General features: G+C 41.8%; 1 long non-coding RNA gene across 1 annotated transcript; it reads left to right on the top strand.

Annotated features, from left to right (window-relative positions):
- The first annotated feature begins 6,517 nt into the window (after positions 1-6,517).
- Positions 6,518-8,075, top strand: LOC140593244 (uncharacterized). Its single transcript, XR_011993494.1, has 3 exons — positions 6,518-6,818; positions 7,148-7,267; positions 8,029-8,075. It is a non-coding gene; the product is annotated as an uncharacterized lncRNA (long non-coding RNA).
- Positions 8,076-18,354: the final 10,279 nt, after the last annotated feature.

Genomic DNA, 18,354 nt, shown 5'->3' with positions numbered 1-18,354 from the left:
TGTCCATTGTAGTGGACATTTTGTTTTTGCATCTGTCTTTTCACTGATGTAAGGAAACATATTTATTCCTGTTGTACACTAAAGAGGACATGCTGTGAAATTAAAAATAAAAATAATAAATTGTAAGATGTCTTATTTCTAATCGCCTTCCTGGGTTGTAAAAATGTATTATTTCTACATATTTTCCCAAAAAATCCCTGTCGCATTTAAGTATTTCTCTGCCGATTTAACTGTTATTTTAATCCTTTCATCTCGACTACTCGTCTGGGTTGAGCGATTAATTATCTCAGCCATGAACAGCACAAAATCAAAATCGCCCTTTGCAACAACATAAAATGCCAGACACTTGTGTTCAATATCTCTTTGGAAGCCAGTAATTCCAGTTCCAAATAATAGCAAAATTGCAAAAAGATACTTGAATGAGTCAGTCAAAAAATATATGACCCAATAAAAAGAAAATGAGTGTGCAGATATGTTAAGCATTACTTGTCAATGGACTTTTGATATGAAACCAATAAATTTGCAAGCGTCCCAAGACTTTTTGTGAGCATTGTATGTGTAGGGACTGTTCCAGGGAGAATTCTCCGACATCACGCCTCCATCCCGGGAAACCCCACATCACATTAGCCACGCCCTCCAGGGAATCACGCCCAGTCTGGGAACTCCCATTCAGTGCTCAACCGATGTTTTTTATTTTTGGTCCTGCCTCTTACCAGCTGTTGCCAATAGAGTTAGTTACTCCTCCTACTGTTTTATACACTCACCTAAAGGATTATTAGGAACACCTGTTCAATTTCTCATTAATGCAATTATCTAATCAACCAATCACATGGCAGTTCCTTCAATGCATTTAGGGGTGTGGTCCTGGTCAAGACAATCTCCTGAACTCCAAACTGAATGTCAGAATGGGAAAGAAAGGTGATTTAAGCAATTTTGAGCGTGGCATGGTTGTTGGTGCCAGAAGGGCCGGTCTGAGTATTTCACAATCTGCTCAGTGCGGATTTTCACGCACAACCATTTCTAGGGTTTACAAAGAATGGTGTGCAAAGGGAAAAACATCCAGTATGCAGCAGTCCTGTGGGCGAAAATGCCTTGTTGATGCTAGAGGTCAGAGGAGAATGGGCCGACTGATTCAAGCTGATAGAAGAGCAACTTTGACTGAAATAACCACTCGTTACAACCGAGGTATGCAGCAAAGCATTTGTGAAGCCACAACACGCACAACCTTGAGGCGGATGGGCTACAACAGCAGAAGACCCCACCAGGTACCACTCATCTCCACTACAAATAGGAAAAAGAGGCTACAATTTGCACGAGCTCACCAAAATTGGACAGTTGAAGACTGGAAAAATGTTGCCTGGTCTGATGAGTCTCGATTTCTGTTGAGACATTCAAATGGTAGAGTCAGAATTTGGCGTAAATAGAATGAGAACATGGATCCATCATGCCTTGTTACCACTGTGCAGGCTGGTGGTGGTGGTGTAATGGTGTGGGGGATGTTTTCTTGGCACACTTTAGGCCCCTTAGTGCCAATTGGGCATCGTTTAAATGCCACGGCCTACCTGAGCATTGTTTCTGACCATGTCCATCCCTTTATGACCACCATGTACCCATCCTCTGATGGCGACTTCCAGCAGGATAATGCACCATGTCACAAAGCTCGAATCATTTCAAATTGGTTTCTTGAACATGACAATGAGTTCACTGTACTAAAATGGCCCCCGCAGTCACCAGATCTCAACCCAATAGAGCATCTTTGGGATGTAGTGGAACGGGAGCTTCGTGCCCTGGATGTGCATCCCACAAATCTCCATCAACTGCAAGATGCTATCCTATCAATATGGGCCAACATTTCTAAAGAATGCTTTCAGCACCTTGTTGAATCAATGCCACGTAGAATTAAGGCAGTTCTGAAGGCGAAAGGGGCTCAAACACCGTATTAGTATGGTGTTCCTAATAATCCTTTAGGTGAGTGTAAATTCTGTCCCTAGACCACAAGGTTTGCCATGTCCTTTGATCGCATATTGTGCCTTCTTCTGATTATCGCCTGTTCTACCGACCTACTTTCATTCTGACGATTTGGATACTGCCTTTCTTGTTTTGGTTTTAACTTGGATTGTCAGACTCTATTTATAGCCATCGCATTAAAGCTGCTTATTACCGTGACTGATCCCAATCCTCACATTAAATTCATAAGAATACTTGCAAGAATTTAACCTTGTATTACAGCAGGCTACTCTTTAAATAGCAGATGGCAGTGTTTACATGCTGATAAATGACTGCTTAGGCAAGTGCATGCATAGTTTTTCAGTTGCTTTGGTACATTTCTTAGATCAGAACTACTTGCCCAAAATCTACCTCATTGAGTCATTTGTGCACATCATAAAAGCAATGCCTCATTCTTTTGGACAAATTGCTAAAAATGGTTTGGCACATTCATGTAAATGGTTATGTACAACAATATGCTGTTTCCTACATAATATATTGCTTATGTTATGCTGATCAAAATGTATTACAGTGGTACCTCAGAACTCAAACTTAATCCATTCAGAACTCAGGTTTGAATCCTAAAAAGGTTCGAGTTCTGATTGAATTTTGCCCTTAAGAAATAATGGAAAACCAATTAATTGGTTCCCGGCCCCAAAAAAATTACACCTAAATGTTTCTTTTTTAGCATTTAAACACAAAATGAACAGGATAAAACAAGAAGAGCATATACTGTACTAAACAAATCTAAGCACATTTATCAAAACAGTAATTTGTAAAGTAATATACAAATACTAAAGTTTATTGCATAAATCATTACATACAAAATGGTTGAACCGGTTGTCATAACCAGACAGGTGACTCTTGAGTTCCGCCAATGGAGGGGAATGTTTGAAGGGTTAAATCAACAAAGGTTCAACCAGTTCTCTAATATAGCTCATAGGTGCATCTCATGAACCTTAATTTGTAAAGCATGTATTGACAGGACACAACACTGAGTTACACTTTCTGACAATAGAGTGACCCCTACTCCCCATTTCTTAACCCGACTGAGGGGCTCTACTCAGCATGGAGGTGGAAGGCTTATGATCGCCAGCCACATACTCAGATGACCCTGCTTGGCTGACATGGATGCAGCATGTGAGGACATTACAGCAGAGAGCTGCAGAGGCAGATAAGACATTACAAAACATTCTTTCTGTGCTGCTTTGCAAGGGGAGATATCCATTTTGATGTGGATGAGACTCTGTGGCTGGACATACACGAACGTCAGTACGTGTAATAGGACTGCACTGTAATTCTCTATACAGCACTAAATGTATAGTTCTGCTTTAGTGCTGTTTCCTATATTTGCATTTATAGTTTTAAATCTGTTTCCCTTTATGCTATGCAGTGCTGTAAACCAGTCTTGTTTTTTTTCTATTCTGTATCGCAATGACATGGTTTGTCAACAACTTACAGTACATACAGTAATGTGTAACTTTGTACTGTTAAACTGTTGATATATGCCCAAGGACTGTTCTGAGAAACACTGGTCTATTATCAGATTGATAACAAGAGACTGAGACTGTGCTGAGCTTGTCTGAGGGGGATGATTAGCGAATGCTCTCTCACAGTGTCTCAGTGCTCTGTACAAAGAACTTTATTGCTTAGTATCTGTTCCTATTTATATAATTTGGTATCTAATTGTTATCATTTTAACTGCCGATCAAGGAGTAAATGTACAAATATGTAAGTGCAGGTTAAAATGCCTTTTTACTATTATTTAAATTCCTGTGTGAACAGCCAATCAGATCAGCCTGATGTGTATCTTGTACCTCTCTGTTTCCTGCCCTTTCATCCAGACCACGACCATGACCTCTCACTTAGCAGCAGAGCAGTTTACTCTAAACAAGTGGAACCACAAAGATGTTCAGACTCTTTGGTCTTCTCATTTTAATTAGTAGGGTCCTAAAATATTAAATAATATTTTAATATTTTTATATATCCTGTATGATGTAATTAGTGTAATAAGTATTTGGCCATTTAATCTTCATCATACTTAATAGTTATTCTGAATACTATCATGATATTTGTCTTATTTATTTGTTTGTTTGTTTATTTATTCATTTGTGTTTCTCTGTTTTTCCAGACACTGCACTGGCTGTGGATGTTGTTCAGCCCAGTCTCCTGATGAGGGTTCAGCATGGAGACAGTGTGACTCTGACATGCTTCGGTCCAGAAGAAGTTTATTTTGCTGTTTGGTTTAAGCAAGCTGTTGGTCAGAAGCCCCAGCTCATGGTGAAAGCACTTCGCTACTCACCTGCTGAATTTAACAAGGAATATACAAACATAGAACGTTACTCCTTACAGAATGCAGAGGGGAGTTTTAACCTCACTATTTCCAACGTGGAGCCGTCAGATTCTGCAGTGTATTACTGTGTTGCTGTGTTCTATAATGAAATCGTATTTGGAAATGGAACCTTTGTCATAATCACAGGTAAATGAGACTCCAACTATTTTCATATTAAAGTGTCAATAAGATTGTCCACTGACAAACATTTTTGACAGTTGAGCTGTGTGCCAATATAAAATTAACAAAGATGGTTGATGTAGATTGTGTGCTTTGGTCCATGAATGTTTTTCTAAACAACATTAAACAAACAAAATGTAAAACATTTTGCTGTTGGAATGACAATGTTTTAGTGTTATTATGTGAAGTGGATTTTAGTTAGTTAGTTTAGTTATGTGTATAAAGTTAAATACAATAATTATGACACATAAATATATGCTATACATACCTATACAAAACCTACAGAAGACTGTGGCATAAACTGACACATGCCTTCATTCATGAAAACACTGCACAGTAACTGTACTGATGAAACAGCGGCATTATGTCAGTGCCTAGCAAAAGAAAATTTTGCTTAAAGCTATTTAACTGAGCAATTAGTGTATAGTCACTCAGAAAAAAATTCTTTAACATAAGAATCAGGGATGTGCACCATTCAGAAATGAATTGAGAATGGCCCTTAATTTCAGTTCATTTTGTTAATCTCAATTAAATTTGAATTTAATTGTGGTTGAAAACAGGATGTGGCATTGCAATTTATATTTGAATTTAATGAAGTAGAATGGAAATTTGAATTCCAGTAAATTCATATATGTACTGTAGATGTAGCTTTTAACTATACAGTATATTTAATTATGAATTACACATAAGCACATTATCATTGTTATGTATCATTGTTACAAAAATATCATCTTGTTCAGGATCATTTGAAGTGTCACCTAAAATAATAATTAAACTGTCATTTTGTGTACCATGGTGGAAAAGCTGAGTGTCTCTCCTCAAAAGTTAGTGTTGGCTGCAGTGACTGCAGTTTCTAACCTAAGAAACGTCCCAAACTCATTTACTGCATCAAAAGTCAAACTAGTCCCTATTCCTGTCATGAAAGCTTCACATAATGTCACTGTTACCTGAGCCAACCATGTTTATCAGAGGATGCCAACCCTTTGGCTGCAGCTTCCTCTGCACATGCTGAGAGAGTCTTCAGTGTAGCAGGAAAAGATTTCAGGCCAGAACATTGCAAATTAAATCATAAATCCATTGAAGATCTTTTGTCGATTAAATGTTAAGATTTTGAACACTGAGTTGCGTGTGTTGGATTAAAGCATAATTGCATTTGCCCTGATGTTTTGCTTTTTGCTGTAGTGCTACAGTTGAACGGAAAAACTTAAATAAGAAAATAAATAGGAGTGACTACATGAAACAAAAGTAATTCCTTTTGCTATGTATACTTTTTATTTATATTATTATTTATTTATGTTATTTATTTATGTTAAAAAATAGACAAACTGTTAATCAGCAAACAGTAACAAGTAAAGATAATACATTTGGCTCCTGAGTCAAATCATGCAGGTACTACAGCAGAATCCTCAAAAATACTAACACACATCAACAGCTAAATATGCAAAAACGATAAATACCTTCCTGTGGAAAAGGGGCAACATAAACCAAATGTAAATGTAAAATTTTGAGTCACGAAAATTGTGAAAAAATAAAGTACACTTTACACACTTCATTTGTTTGATTTGAAATAAATTAAATTCATCTACATTAATGACAAACATTATATGATTATAATGTTTGTTATTATCATGTAATGTTTTTTTTTATGTATATTAAAGCTGTTAAGGTATGTTAGGATATTAAGGTATACTCACATGCTGCTTATGAATGTTATATGAATGTATTATAAAGGTATTATGTAGGTGCAGTTAATGGAAAGTGTTACCGAATATATACGAATAAACAGTAATACAATAAAAAGAGACAAGAATTTCAACTGTTCTCCAAGAAGTTACTTATTTCTTGGATGGTCAGAAGAACACCGCTTCAGTTCCCAAACCTCTCAAAAATCTGTAAGAAAATTTTTTGAGGAACTGTATTTTCCAGTTTGTCTCTCAAAGGCCTGTCATCGTGAAATTTTACTTTTCAGGAAAAGACTCCAACAGCAGGACTGTGGTGCAGCAGCCTGTGTCTGACACAGTGCAGCCAGGAGACTCTGTGAGCCTGCAGTGTACAATAGAGACTGGGAGCTGTGCAGGAGAACACAGTGTTTACTGGTTCAGACATGCATCAGGAGAATCCCTTCCAGGAGTCATTTACAGCCACAGAAACAGGAGTGATGAGTGTGAGAAGAGCCCTGAGGCTGGATCTCCTACACGGAGCTGTGTCTACAGCCTCCCCAAGAGGAACCTCAGCCCCTCTGATGCTGGGACTTACTACTGCGCTGTGGCCATGTGTGGGGAGATGCTGTTTGGGAACGGCACACAGCTGGATATAGATGGTAACACCTAGTGTGGAGACTATATCTGCATCCTCAAACTTTTATTTTGCTTATTCTGCTATTAAGACAATTATTTATTATTTTAATGTGATGATTTTTGTAATCTAAGAGCATAAATTGAATTACACACATGTGTATTTAATAAGTATTGGAAATATTACTTAATACAAATAGTTAAAATGTAAAATACCAAAGTTCATGTTAAAAACGGACTACTTACAAAACAACTGCCATAATTTCTTATAGATTTTATCTTTAACTAATGAAATCTAAGCAAATGGGAAATGTGTCTGTATATCATTATGCTGAAATCTATTTCTTTGTTATAGGCTATCAGAACCTGCTGGATCCTCTTCACTCTGGCTTGCTGATAGTTTTATCTTGCAGCATTATTCTGAACGTTGCCCTCATTTGTATAAGATGTAAAATGACCTGTACACACTGCGCAGGTACGCTGCCCGGCTTTATGCTCTCAGAAGAAGGACAAAAAAAATTGTTCAAATGACTGATTTGCTTATAACAAAACAGAATGAATACTACATAAATTTTCACATTAAAACCACTCTTGTGGGAAACACAATATCCATTATTAAAATCCTACCTAATTTATTTACATATCTTTAGTATTTTCCAAAATATACTGAAATATACAACACATGTTGCAGTAAGTTGCATATCAATAACATTTATTAGTCTGCCTGGCCCTCCTGTCCCCTCCCCAGTGTGGCTCTAATGAGCCACTCCTGTTGCTCGTTGTCCCCTCGTTAGTCGTTGTATATGCCTGTCGCTGTCCCTGTCACTCTGCTCATCTTCCCGGATCTCGGTCTGACCCTGAGCCTTTCCCCTGCTTGTTCCCTGTTCTCCTGTTTGGATCCCTCATGGTCGCGCTTTGTTTTCCCCATAACTGTTAATGTTTTGCCTAATAAAGCCCATCTCCGTTCACCTTACGCCAGCCCACATGTTGTTCCTTTCCTTGTCGTGACACTTCAAATCTCTTGAAATCTTCTTTATAGCAATTCTGCTATATGTAATATATCATAACAAACAACACATATCTAAACATGCACACTGAAATTGATAGAAATCATTTTTAGGTTGATTTTGTGACAAAAAGAACTGTAAATTCCCTCCAAATTAGGAATGTTATCCAACCTCTGAATTATATATTGTGTGGAATTATATATGTTGATGTATTATATATTTTAAACAGATCAGAGGAACAATGATGTATCGAAGGTGGAATGGTCACGTAAGCAGGTATGTAATAAATATTTCAAACAATTAATTATCAATAACAAAAAAAACTGATTTCCATCCTGGGATCAGTATTTTAAGCACAATTTGTGCAAATAAGTAATAGCTAGGGGTGCACCGATTGCAGTTTTCTGGCCGATCAACGATCACCGATCCTTAGGCAACCTTACCTGCCGATCTCGATTTTTTTTTGCCAATCTTGTTTCTTTCATAACTAAAAGACAGTTATTTCAATGTTTCCATTTTTATTGAGTAAATTGATATGAATACTCACAAAACATGAGGTAGTGTCCTCAAATATAAATGAACATATAAATGAGCATTGCTGTTTGAACTACAAAATCATATTTTTTCTTCCAGACTTTAATTTCTCTAATTTTGTAAAAAAAAAATATATATATAGCTGTTATGACACACTTGTCCAAAAAATAGGGAGGGAGGCAGCCTGCACTGCACCTCTCTCGGGAATGGGAGAAAAGGCTGATTTAACCCTCTGGGGCCTAGGGGTAGGAAACACACTTTCACTGACTGGGGCATGATCACACATTTCATCACACTTAATTCATGGCAAATAAATTATTTCTTATATATTTGTTTTGCCATTACACTCATCTTTATTTTAATATATATTGTAAATATGTCAGATTTTTGTTAAGTTTGAAATTTGACATCAAAGTATAGACATTGCAAAATGCAGTTTGGAACACTTGCAGAACCATTATAAAAGTACATAGTAAGCAATGCTGGCAGTTTGTTTTGATCCCAGATATCTGATCACCAAAGTCTTGGCTACATGAAGATGACTAAATGGTGTAGATGCAACATTAATTTGGATAAATAAATAAGAAAAACCTAACTCATGTAACTATTTCTGGCTCCTTTCATTGAATATGTAGCAACTTTCATGTGTATGAATGAGCCATTGTCACCTGGCCACGTCCCCAACCCCCTTTTATGGCGCTGAAGGGGATGTATCTGGATCGCGTTTCACCGTTGCGCTGTTAATCAAATTACCATGCGAATGCGATTTGAATACGCGCTAATGCGGCTATTTAGAATGTGAATAGCGATCTTCGGGTGAGAGCGGTACTACACGCCCCCGATGCAGGTAAAACAAAGTAAGATGACATGGTTTACTTTTTTGCCGATTTAACCTAATTAAAAAAACTTTAATACTTCCGACAATGGACGTTTTGAAAAGAAGACAGATTACGGATTTAGCCAGCGTTTTTTTCATGATTATACATTAAGATTTCAGCGAGATATTTATAAACTGAAATAGACGCGAAAAGTACGCGAAAAGTACGCGATGTCGTCGACGACATACTCGATCCCAAAGAGTTAAAAGCATATAACTAAGATCGGTGGATCTCATGGGAATATGGTCGATTTCTGATCCCCTCAAATTAACGTGATCGAGGCCGATCGATCGGTGCGCCGATCGATCGGTGCACCCCTAGTAATAGCAAATCGATTTTTATCCATCCTATTCTGCCATCTTTGTCTCCACAGAGCCATGATGAGGACACACTGAATTACGCTGCCCTGAACCTTAAGAACCCAAAACCCAGGAGACAGAAGAAAGACGGGAATAATGACACTCTGTATTCTGACCTCCGCTACAGGGATTATGAATAAAAATGCTTCTCATTCATGTTCATGCTGAGTTTGGTGTCAGTGTCTTTGGGGTGCGTTTTTACTGGAAGACCAAATGTTCAGGCCGTACTGGGGGCTGAGGGAGGGGGAGAGGGGAGCCACAGAGATTATTTCTTCATAGCAAGGGGGGAATAAGTGGCTTTAATGTTGTGGAAAGGCTGAGTTTCTGCAATCAGTTCTTTGATGTCACACATGCTTACTTGTCTCCCTTGTATACCATGGTGAATGGTTTGGGGCAAACGCACAAGGACAGATTGATGATAATAAACAGACGAAAGAAAATAAATGAAAATTTCAAGTGTTCTTGAATTACGTTTTTCATTTATTTATGTATACTGTATATATTTTTGGAGGATATACCTGTATATATACCTGTGTCATTAACAATGATGTGGATAATTAAGAAAGAGGAGTTTTGTTTTTTGATCCCTGTCCTTTTATTTGGACACTTGCTGCTTGCATCCTATCTGGTACGTACTACCGTTACAAAGGGGATCGGATGGTATTAGAAATGAAAAACAAAATGAGTGCAACTTTTCTGACTGAAAACAATCAAAGGAATTCGTCCTTGTTTCTTGTATGAAAAAATCTCCCCAGTTTATCTCCATCACTTTTTTAGACCCTCTGGTCCCTCACAGCTCAACACGGGACAAACAGAAAATCACACACAGTGGGTAATTCAGGGAGAGAAATGCAGCTAATCTCCCTTTTCTAGGATTGTGGGTGGAAACCCATTACTGTTCATTTAACAAGACTGCTTACTCTACAGTCTGATTTCCAACATGCAATTCAAAAGCAGGGACAGTAATGAAGTACATTTACCTGAGAACTATGCTTAAGTACATTTTGCAAGGATCTCTGCTTTACTTGAATATCAATTATTTTCGAAACTTGTGACTTTTACTTCACTACATTTCCATGAAGGTTATTCTTACTCAGGGTTTCTGCAGGTTTTCTAAGAGTAAATTTAAGACTTTTTTAAGACCTTTTTAAGACCAAATAAAGAAAATTTAAGGAAAAAAAAAATATTGTAGGGAAATTCATACGAATATATTATAATCATAAGAATTATGATATTATATTATAATCATAAGAATCATAAGAATATACGTATTCTTCGGCCTTCCAATCGCACTACATGTCTAAATAGCGCGCTTTAGAAGAAAGGGTTCATCTGCGCATGCTTGTCAAGTTCTTCTTCGGGTTACTGACAGATGAAGCAGCACATAACGCCATCTATCGTTCAATGAATATTGAGCGATCTAAGCCATGTAGCACAGAAATTACGCTTTCGCTTCTCTTTAAAATCAAAACACACGAGGAAACAATCCCTCACAAAAATTAATGCCATGATCATATGAATTTAAGACTTGCTGGTCTGATTTAAGACCTTTTCAAGGCCTTAATTCACGGAAAAGTGATTTAAGACTTTTTAAGACTTTTTTAAGACCCGCGGAAACCCTGTTACTCATTGCTTTGAAGCACAGCTTTGATGATAGAGGACAAATTTTCTTTTCTAAAATGTGACAGAGCATATTGTGTTCGTCACAGGAGAAAAACCAATCACAGTAAACTACTCCTGCGCTGCCAGTCAAGATGCTGTTGGGCAGTAATAAAGCTAGAGGTGTTAAGACCTTTTTAAGACCAAATAAAGAAAATTTAAGGAAAAAAAAATTATCGTAGGGAAATTCATACGAATATATTATAATCATAAGAATTATGATATTATATTATAATCATAAGAATCATAAGTATATATGCATTCTTCGGCCTTCCAATCGCACTACATGTCTAAATAGCGCGCTTTAGAAGAAAGGGTTCATCTGCGCATGCTTGTCAAGTTCTTCTTCGGGTTACTGACAGATGAAGCAGCACATAACGCCATCTATCGTTCAATGAATATTGAGCGATCTAAGCCATGTAGCACAGAAATTACGCTTTCGCTTCTCTTTAAAATCAAAACACACGAGGAAACAATCCCTCACAAAAATTAATGCCATGATCATATGAATTTAAGACTTGCTGGTCTGATTTAAGACCTTTTCAAGGCCTTAATTCACGGAAAAGTGATTTAAGACTTTTTAAGACTTTTTTAAGACCCACGGAAACCCTGTTACTCATTGCTTTGAAGCACAGCTTTGATGATAGAGGACAAATTTTCTTTTCTAAAATGTGACAGAGCATATTGTGTTCGTCACAGGAGAAAAACCAATCACAGTAAACTACTCCTGCGCTGCCAGTCAAGATGCTGGTGGGCAGTAATAAAGCTAGAGGTGTGTAACTGCGTTGGTCGTTCTGTTTATTTATTTTATTTCCTGAGGAAGTTGCACCTACAACAATTCCACTATCTGACTGATGCATGCTCTCTCTCTCTCTCTCTCTCTCTCTCTCTCTCTCACACACACACACAGGTTTGTAATTACATCTTTGTGGGGACTCTCCATTCATTTCTGTGGGGAAAACTCTAATCACAATATGACCACCTTAACCCCTATCCAGCCCTAAATTTAACCATAAGTAACTATACAAAATATGAGACTTTTTTACATTTTTATTTTTTTGATTACATTCACAGATCATTGTGGGAATCTGAAAAATTGTACATTTGGTCCCCACAATGTAATATGAATATAATACACACGCACACACACACACACACACACACACACACACTGCTAGAGCTGTGTAAGAACACTACCATGCGCTTTTGTGAGGGTGGGGTACGGCATGATAAATAATAAGATGAAAACGACAAGGGCTCTACTTTTGTTGAGTCAGTTGTGTTTCTATAGTCATTGTGTCATATTCCACAAGCTTTTTATTCTACAGGATCTACAAGTCAGTCAGTGCATTCAGGAGGGTGTTCAGGAGTCATTAGGTTTGGAAAAATGTGTTGCATTAAAAACATAATGTACTTTTGAATACTTAAATATTTTTAGATCTAGGTACTCCAGTACTTTAACTCAAGTAAAAATGTATCTGAAAAACTTTCACTTGAAATTGACAAGGAGAATCTATACTTAACTCAAGTAATGAAGTTCGTGTACTTTGTCCTCCACTATTCAAAACTGACATATAGGTGTAAACTGTTTTCATTTGTTTGTCTGCTGAGTGCTTCTCTGCAGTGCTGCATATGTTTCCACTGGTTAGACGCAGCACAGGAAGACTGACCCACTGACTGCACTGTGCTGGGCTCACTTTTGCAGAGAGTAAAAACCACACAGAGAGAACAATACCTGCTTCATGTAAGACCCTGTTTCCTCTCTACCTTACCCAGATCATGCCTAAGAAGTAGTTGAAGTACATGGAACAGAATGTACAGCTTTCACAACAGAACTTTGGAAAAGCAAAATTATCATCAGCCCACATCTCTAACCACCACACATCCTAGGGTTCCCATTTATTAGGGTACATTTTTGTTTTATTCACATTCTTTTTATTCACACTGAAAAATTCCATCCATGAATCTTCCACCATGTTTCCTGTTCAGAGTGAAGGGGACGACACCACCTATATCGAGTGTGATTTAAGGCCAAGACCTTGAAGGGGAGAGTCAGAGTCAAGACTGAGGCTTGTTACAGCAGCAGTGGGGCGCAACACAACAAACAAGATCATTCTGAATGTAAAAGAAATGTATGTATATATATGTATATATATATATATATATATATATATATATATATATATAAAATAAGAATATATCACATATGGCGGAATATTATAGGAATATTACAATAGGAATATTACCAAAGGAAGCTACCACACAGGGAATAATGAACTGGGGCAATGCAATGTAATATTGCACATCAGCAAATAAGGAGGAACAATATTGCAGATCAGCAGCAGTTAGAAACTGTATCAGATGACAGTGAACAGGGGAAAAGTTCAATGAGCAGAGTGCAGATTATAAAGCCTGACTGCTGTGGGGCCCAATGACCTGCGGTACCGTTCCGTCACACACGCTGGGTGTCTGAAGGAGCTGCCCCAGGTCTCCATAGTCTGCTGGGGGGGGGGTGAGAGGTGTCACATAAAATCACTGACAGCCTTGTTATCATCCTGCTCTCACACATCTACTCTACAGTGCCAAGGCCCCCCCCAGCCAAGCCGGCCTTCTTCACCAGTTTGCTTTGTTTCCTTGGCTCCCTCTCTGTAATCCCTCGTCCCAAACAAACCGCTGCGTATAATATCACTGATGACACTACGGTGATAAAATGTCCATAGCAATGTCCTGCACACACCAAAGCACTTTAGTCTTCTCACCAAATGGAGATGGCCCTGGCCCTGGCAGATTACTGCCTTCATTACTGTTAAGGAGAACAACCAGGTCTTTGTAGGAACCAACCATCTCAATGATCAGACCCTGGATATTTACTGGCTTAGTCTGTGATTTTCTCCTGTGGAAATCTATCAGCATCTCCTTCATCTTGCTGGTATTTAGGTGGAGGAGTTTTAGCTAACAGTAACTGACAAAACACAATAGTTCGTAGTAACAAATGCAAATGCACTTTGTGACACTTATGAAAACACTGCATGGCTTAAGTGGTTTGTCAGCTCAAGGTACAGTAAGAAATGTAGGTACTTTTATTATTATTATTATTATTATGTATTATTACGTATTATTTCATTGTTTTTCTGATTTACCTGCAAATTTAAAGACAGAATTAAGGAATGAATCTCACTTCTAACCTGGAAACTGCCTGTACTGGTTCTCTGTTGAATAGTCTTAACCCCCAAAACATCCAGGCATTAGTTAATTCCATAAGTCATTATATATACAGTATTAACTCATATTCCCATTGTAGGGCCATACAACACAGAGCATCTCCACACCTTCTTAGACACCCTCTGCTGGGATCTCCTCCCTGATGATGAGAGGGGTCTAAGCATGTGGATATTTGGGATAATGTGAGTTCAGAACTTGATGGTCAGCTGTGCAACTTCCAGTCTGTAGGCAGACTCATCGCCTTTAATCATAAACACAAGTAGTGTCACCTGCAATATTCAAGATCTTCACAGACATCTCTGGAGCAGCAGTGATTTGTGTAGAGACTGAAGAGAAGGGGGAGAGCACACAGCCTGGAGGAGCTCAGTGCTGAGGGTCAGCGTGTCTGATGTGTGCTGTAAGCATACAGATTTCTTGCCTTTGTGGAACACTTTCTTTGTGCTGCTGTTTAAATGTGTTGTTGATGCTGCAGTCATTAATTTTCCACTAGCAGTCTCACCTCTGCATTTTACAGGAAGACTGACCGACTGAGAGCAGGGTGTTTGTGTCACACGTCTCAGTGAGCGAAAACCACACAACCATCAGGTCCTCAGCTCAGTCCCTCTGCTTCACTAGAAAACCACAAAGGGTATTTTTTTTATCTAACAGGGGGTGAGCAAGTGAGATGTTATTGACAGCATGAATTCATCTACTAACATCTCAAATTCAAAGCTAAAAAGCAGGATGTCCAGGATGTCAGTAATAACACTTAGTCAATATCAACAGTTTGGGTGCAATAATTTAGAATAATGTAGGATTTTGCATAATTCGGTTAATATCTGCAAGACACTGGTCATTAACATTATAAGGTCATGTTGCTGAATCTCATTGTTAACATTAACAGGATTCATACACCAAGGGTCTGACTGAAAACTTTATTTCCAGCAAAACTGAAAAATGAAAAAGATGCTATCGTGTTGGGGTCGGTACCGACCCGTTTGTACGTTTAAAATGCATAAAAGCACCACAAAAATGTGTGTACTGCATCAAGGCTTTTTGACTTTGTCAGGAATCTCTATTTAAACAAAATTAATTAAAACAATTTTTTTTCACTAGGCGAGGCATGCCTACACATGTAAGGCAAGATTAGACCAATTCAGTTTATTTATATAATTCTCTTGAGGTTTATTTTACCGTTATTTTTTTATTGAAAACGAGAGGTATGCTGTCAAAAGAAAGGTCCAGAAAGCTACACCAAAAATATTAAAACCAATCTTTTCATGGATAAGGAAGCTTAACAAGGTAACCAAGAGGTAAGAAACAAATTGGATGATAAATAATTGTTTTGAGGGTATTTTATGGCTGATTTAAGACACGGGTCGGCACCGACCCATTTAACATAAGAGTTAGGAACAGAAAGCTAACATAGTGTGACGTCGGGCGTGCGAGTCGAGTGCGGAAGCAGGCGAGCAAAGTCGTGAATAAGTAGAAATCGGAGTTTATTCCGGGGAATACTAAAAACACGGCACAACAACAATGACGGATCTGGGAAACAAAGGCAGACGTGGACTAATATGCACAAGACAGGCTGACTTAAACAAGCAACAGGTGAGTACAATCAGGAATTAACACGAGGTAACGAGGGGGGCGTGGCACACACGAGGATCGGACGAGCCGGGCATCACAGAAGCCCCCCCAAAGGCGCGCACTCCGGGCGCGCCTCAGGGGAGGCGGAGGACGAGACAAGAACGGGTACACGGGACCTGGAACACGAGCAAAACACATCAAGGAGAGATGGGGAACAGAACAGAAACACAGAACAAGGACAAGGACAGGAAGAACGACAAGACCCGACACAAAACAGGGAACGCAGACAGGCAGACCAAGAAGGGAGACACAGAAGGGACAGAAAACGGAGGAACAACAGGGCGAGGAGTGAACACAGGAGACACCGAGGAACGAGGAGCAAAGACAGGAGGGACAAAGGGACCAGAAGGGAACGGAGGAGACACAGAGGGACGAGGAGCAAAGACAGGAGGGACAAAGGGACCAGAAGGGAACGGAGGAGACACAGAGGGACGAGGAGCAGACAAGGGAGGCCAGACAGGAACGGACGGGGGACAAAGGGGAGCCCGAGGGAGCCAAGGCGGGCGACGGGCGGCGGCCCGAGGGGCCGCAGGCGACAGAGAGGCAGGAGCAGGAGGGGACCACACAGGGGGCAAGGAGACAGGCCGAGGGACAGACGAAGGGGATAAGGAGGGAGTCGGAGGGGGCACCAGCGAAGGCAAGGAGGATGGGGGAAGCCGCAGCCGGCGACGGCGCTGCCATAGAAGGCAAAGGTGCCGTCCAGCGACACGCCGGAGCAGGGGGACCCGCAGGCGACCGACAAGGAGTCGGGACGGAGGCCAGGTGACAAGGCGTTGGAGGGGGACCCGCAGGCGACGGCTGACCCGGAGCCGCAGGACCGGCAGGCAGCCCCCGAGCCACAGCCAGGGGCCGAACGGGCGACCCAGGGGGCAGGGCGGGCGGGACCTGGGCCCGACGCTTGTGTCCCCTTCCTTTACTGGACACCGAAAGGTGGGGTCTCGGTGGACGTTGGCCCCGCTGGGGCAATGGTAAAGGAGTCATTAGGGAGGTCCCTGAGGGGTCCCACTCGAGCTCCTCCTCTTCTAAGGAGGAAGGAGCGGTGGTTGGACTAACCGGGAACGCCTCGGGGACTGGAACCAGGGCTGGGAGGACTGGAGCGGGGACCGGGACAGCAGGCGTAGCTGCGGTCGGAGCCGGGACAGCAGGCGTAGCTGCTGGTGGAGCCGGGACAGCAGCAGGCAGGTGGGCTACGGACGAGACAGGCAGGACAGGCGTAGCCGCAGCAGGGACTGTTTTGGGCAGAGCCGACGCAGGGACCGCCTTGGGCAGAGCGGCGACAGCAGGCGGGGCCGCAGCCGGGGCTGCCACGGGCGTGGCGGCAGGCGTTGCAGCCGGAGCCACGGGCATGGCAGGACAGAAGAGCAGGGCTGGACGGGCAGAGAGGCAGCCTCAGGCAGAGAGGCGGCCTCAGGAGGGGGCGACTCGGCAGGCGCCGCTGACACTTGGCCAGCAGGGGGCACCTCGGCAGGCGCCTCTGACACTTGGCCAGCAGGGGGCATCGCAGCAGCAACTGCTCTATCAGGAGCCTCGTGCAAGGCATCAGGCCAGAGGGCCGCAGGCAGATCAGGCGCTGGCACGACAGGCGAGACAGGCAGATCAGGCGCTGGCAGGACAGGCGAGAAAGGCAGATCAGGAGGGAGCGCCTCGGCAGGCTCCTCGGGCGTGCGGCCAGCAGGGGGTGCCTCGGCGGACGCCGCCAACACGTGGCCAGCAGGGGGCGCCTCGGCAGGCTCCTCGGGCGTGCGGCCAGCAGGGGGCGCCTCGGTGGGCGCCGCCGACACGTGGCCAGCAGGGGGCGCCATGGCGGGCGCCGCCAACACGTGGCCAGCAGGGGGCGCCGCAGCAGCTGTAGCAGGGGGCGCCTCGGTGGGCGCCGCCGACACGTGGCCAGCAGGGGGCGCCATGGCGGGCACCGCCAACACGTGGCCAGCAGGGGGCGCCGCAGCAGCTGTAGCAGGCGGTGCCGCGGGCAGTGCGTCGGCAGGAGCTGTAGCAGGTGGTGCCACGGGCAGTGCGGCGGCAGCAGCTGTAGCAGGCGGTGCAGAGGGTAGTGTGGTGGCAGCTGCAGCAGGCGGTGCAGCCAGAGCCACAGGCAGGTCAAGAACAGGCAGGTCAGAAGCGACGGACACCAGGGTTGGCACCGGGCGTGCAGGCACTGCCCCTTTAAGGGCCTTGGGGATCCGGGGAATGGCATCCCAAACGGCCCTGGCCCCTCTATTAAAAAGGCGTGCCTCCCGACAATGGTACGCTGCCAGGGGTGGTGGCATCTCATTAGCA

The sequence above is a fragment of the Paramormyrops kingsleyae genome, chromosome 10 (genome assembly GCF_048594095.1).
Source record: "Paramormyrops kingsleyae isolate MSU_618 chromosome 10, PKINGS_0.4, whole genome shotgun sequence".
NCBI lineage: Eukaryota > Metazoa > Chordata > Actinopteri > Osteoglossiformes > Mormyridae > Paramormyrops > Paramormyrops kingsleyae.
This window is presented reverse-complemented; position numbering and strand designations above follow the sequence as displayed.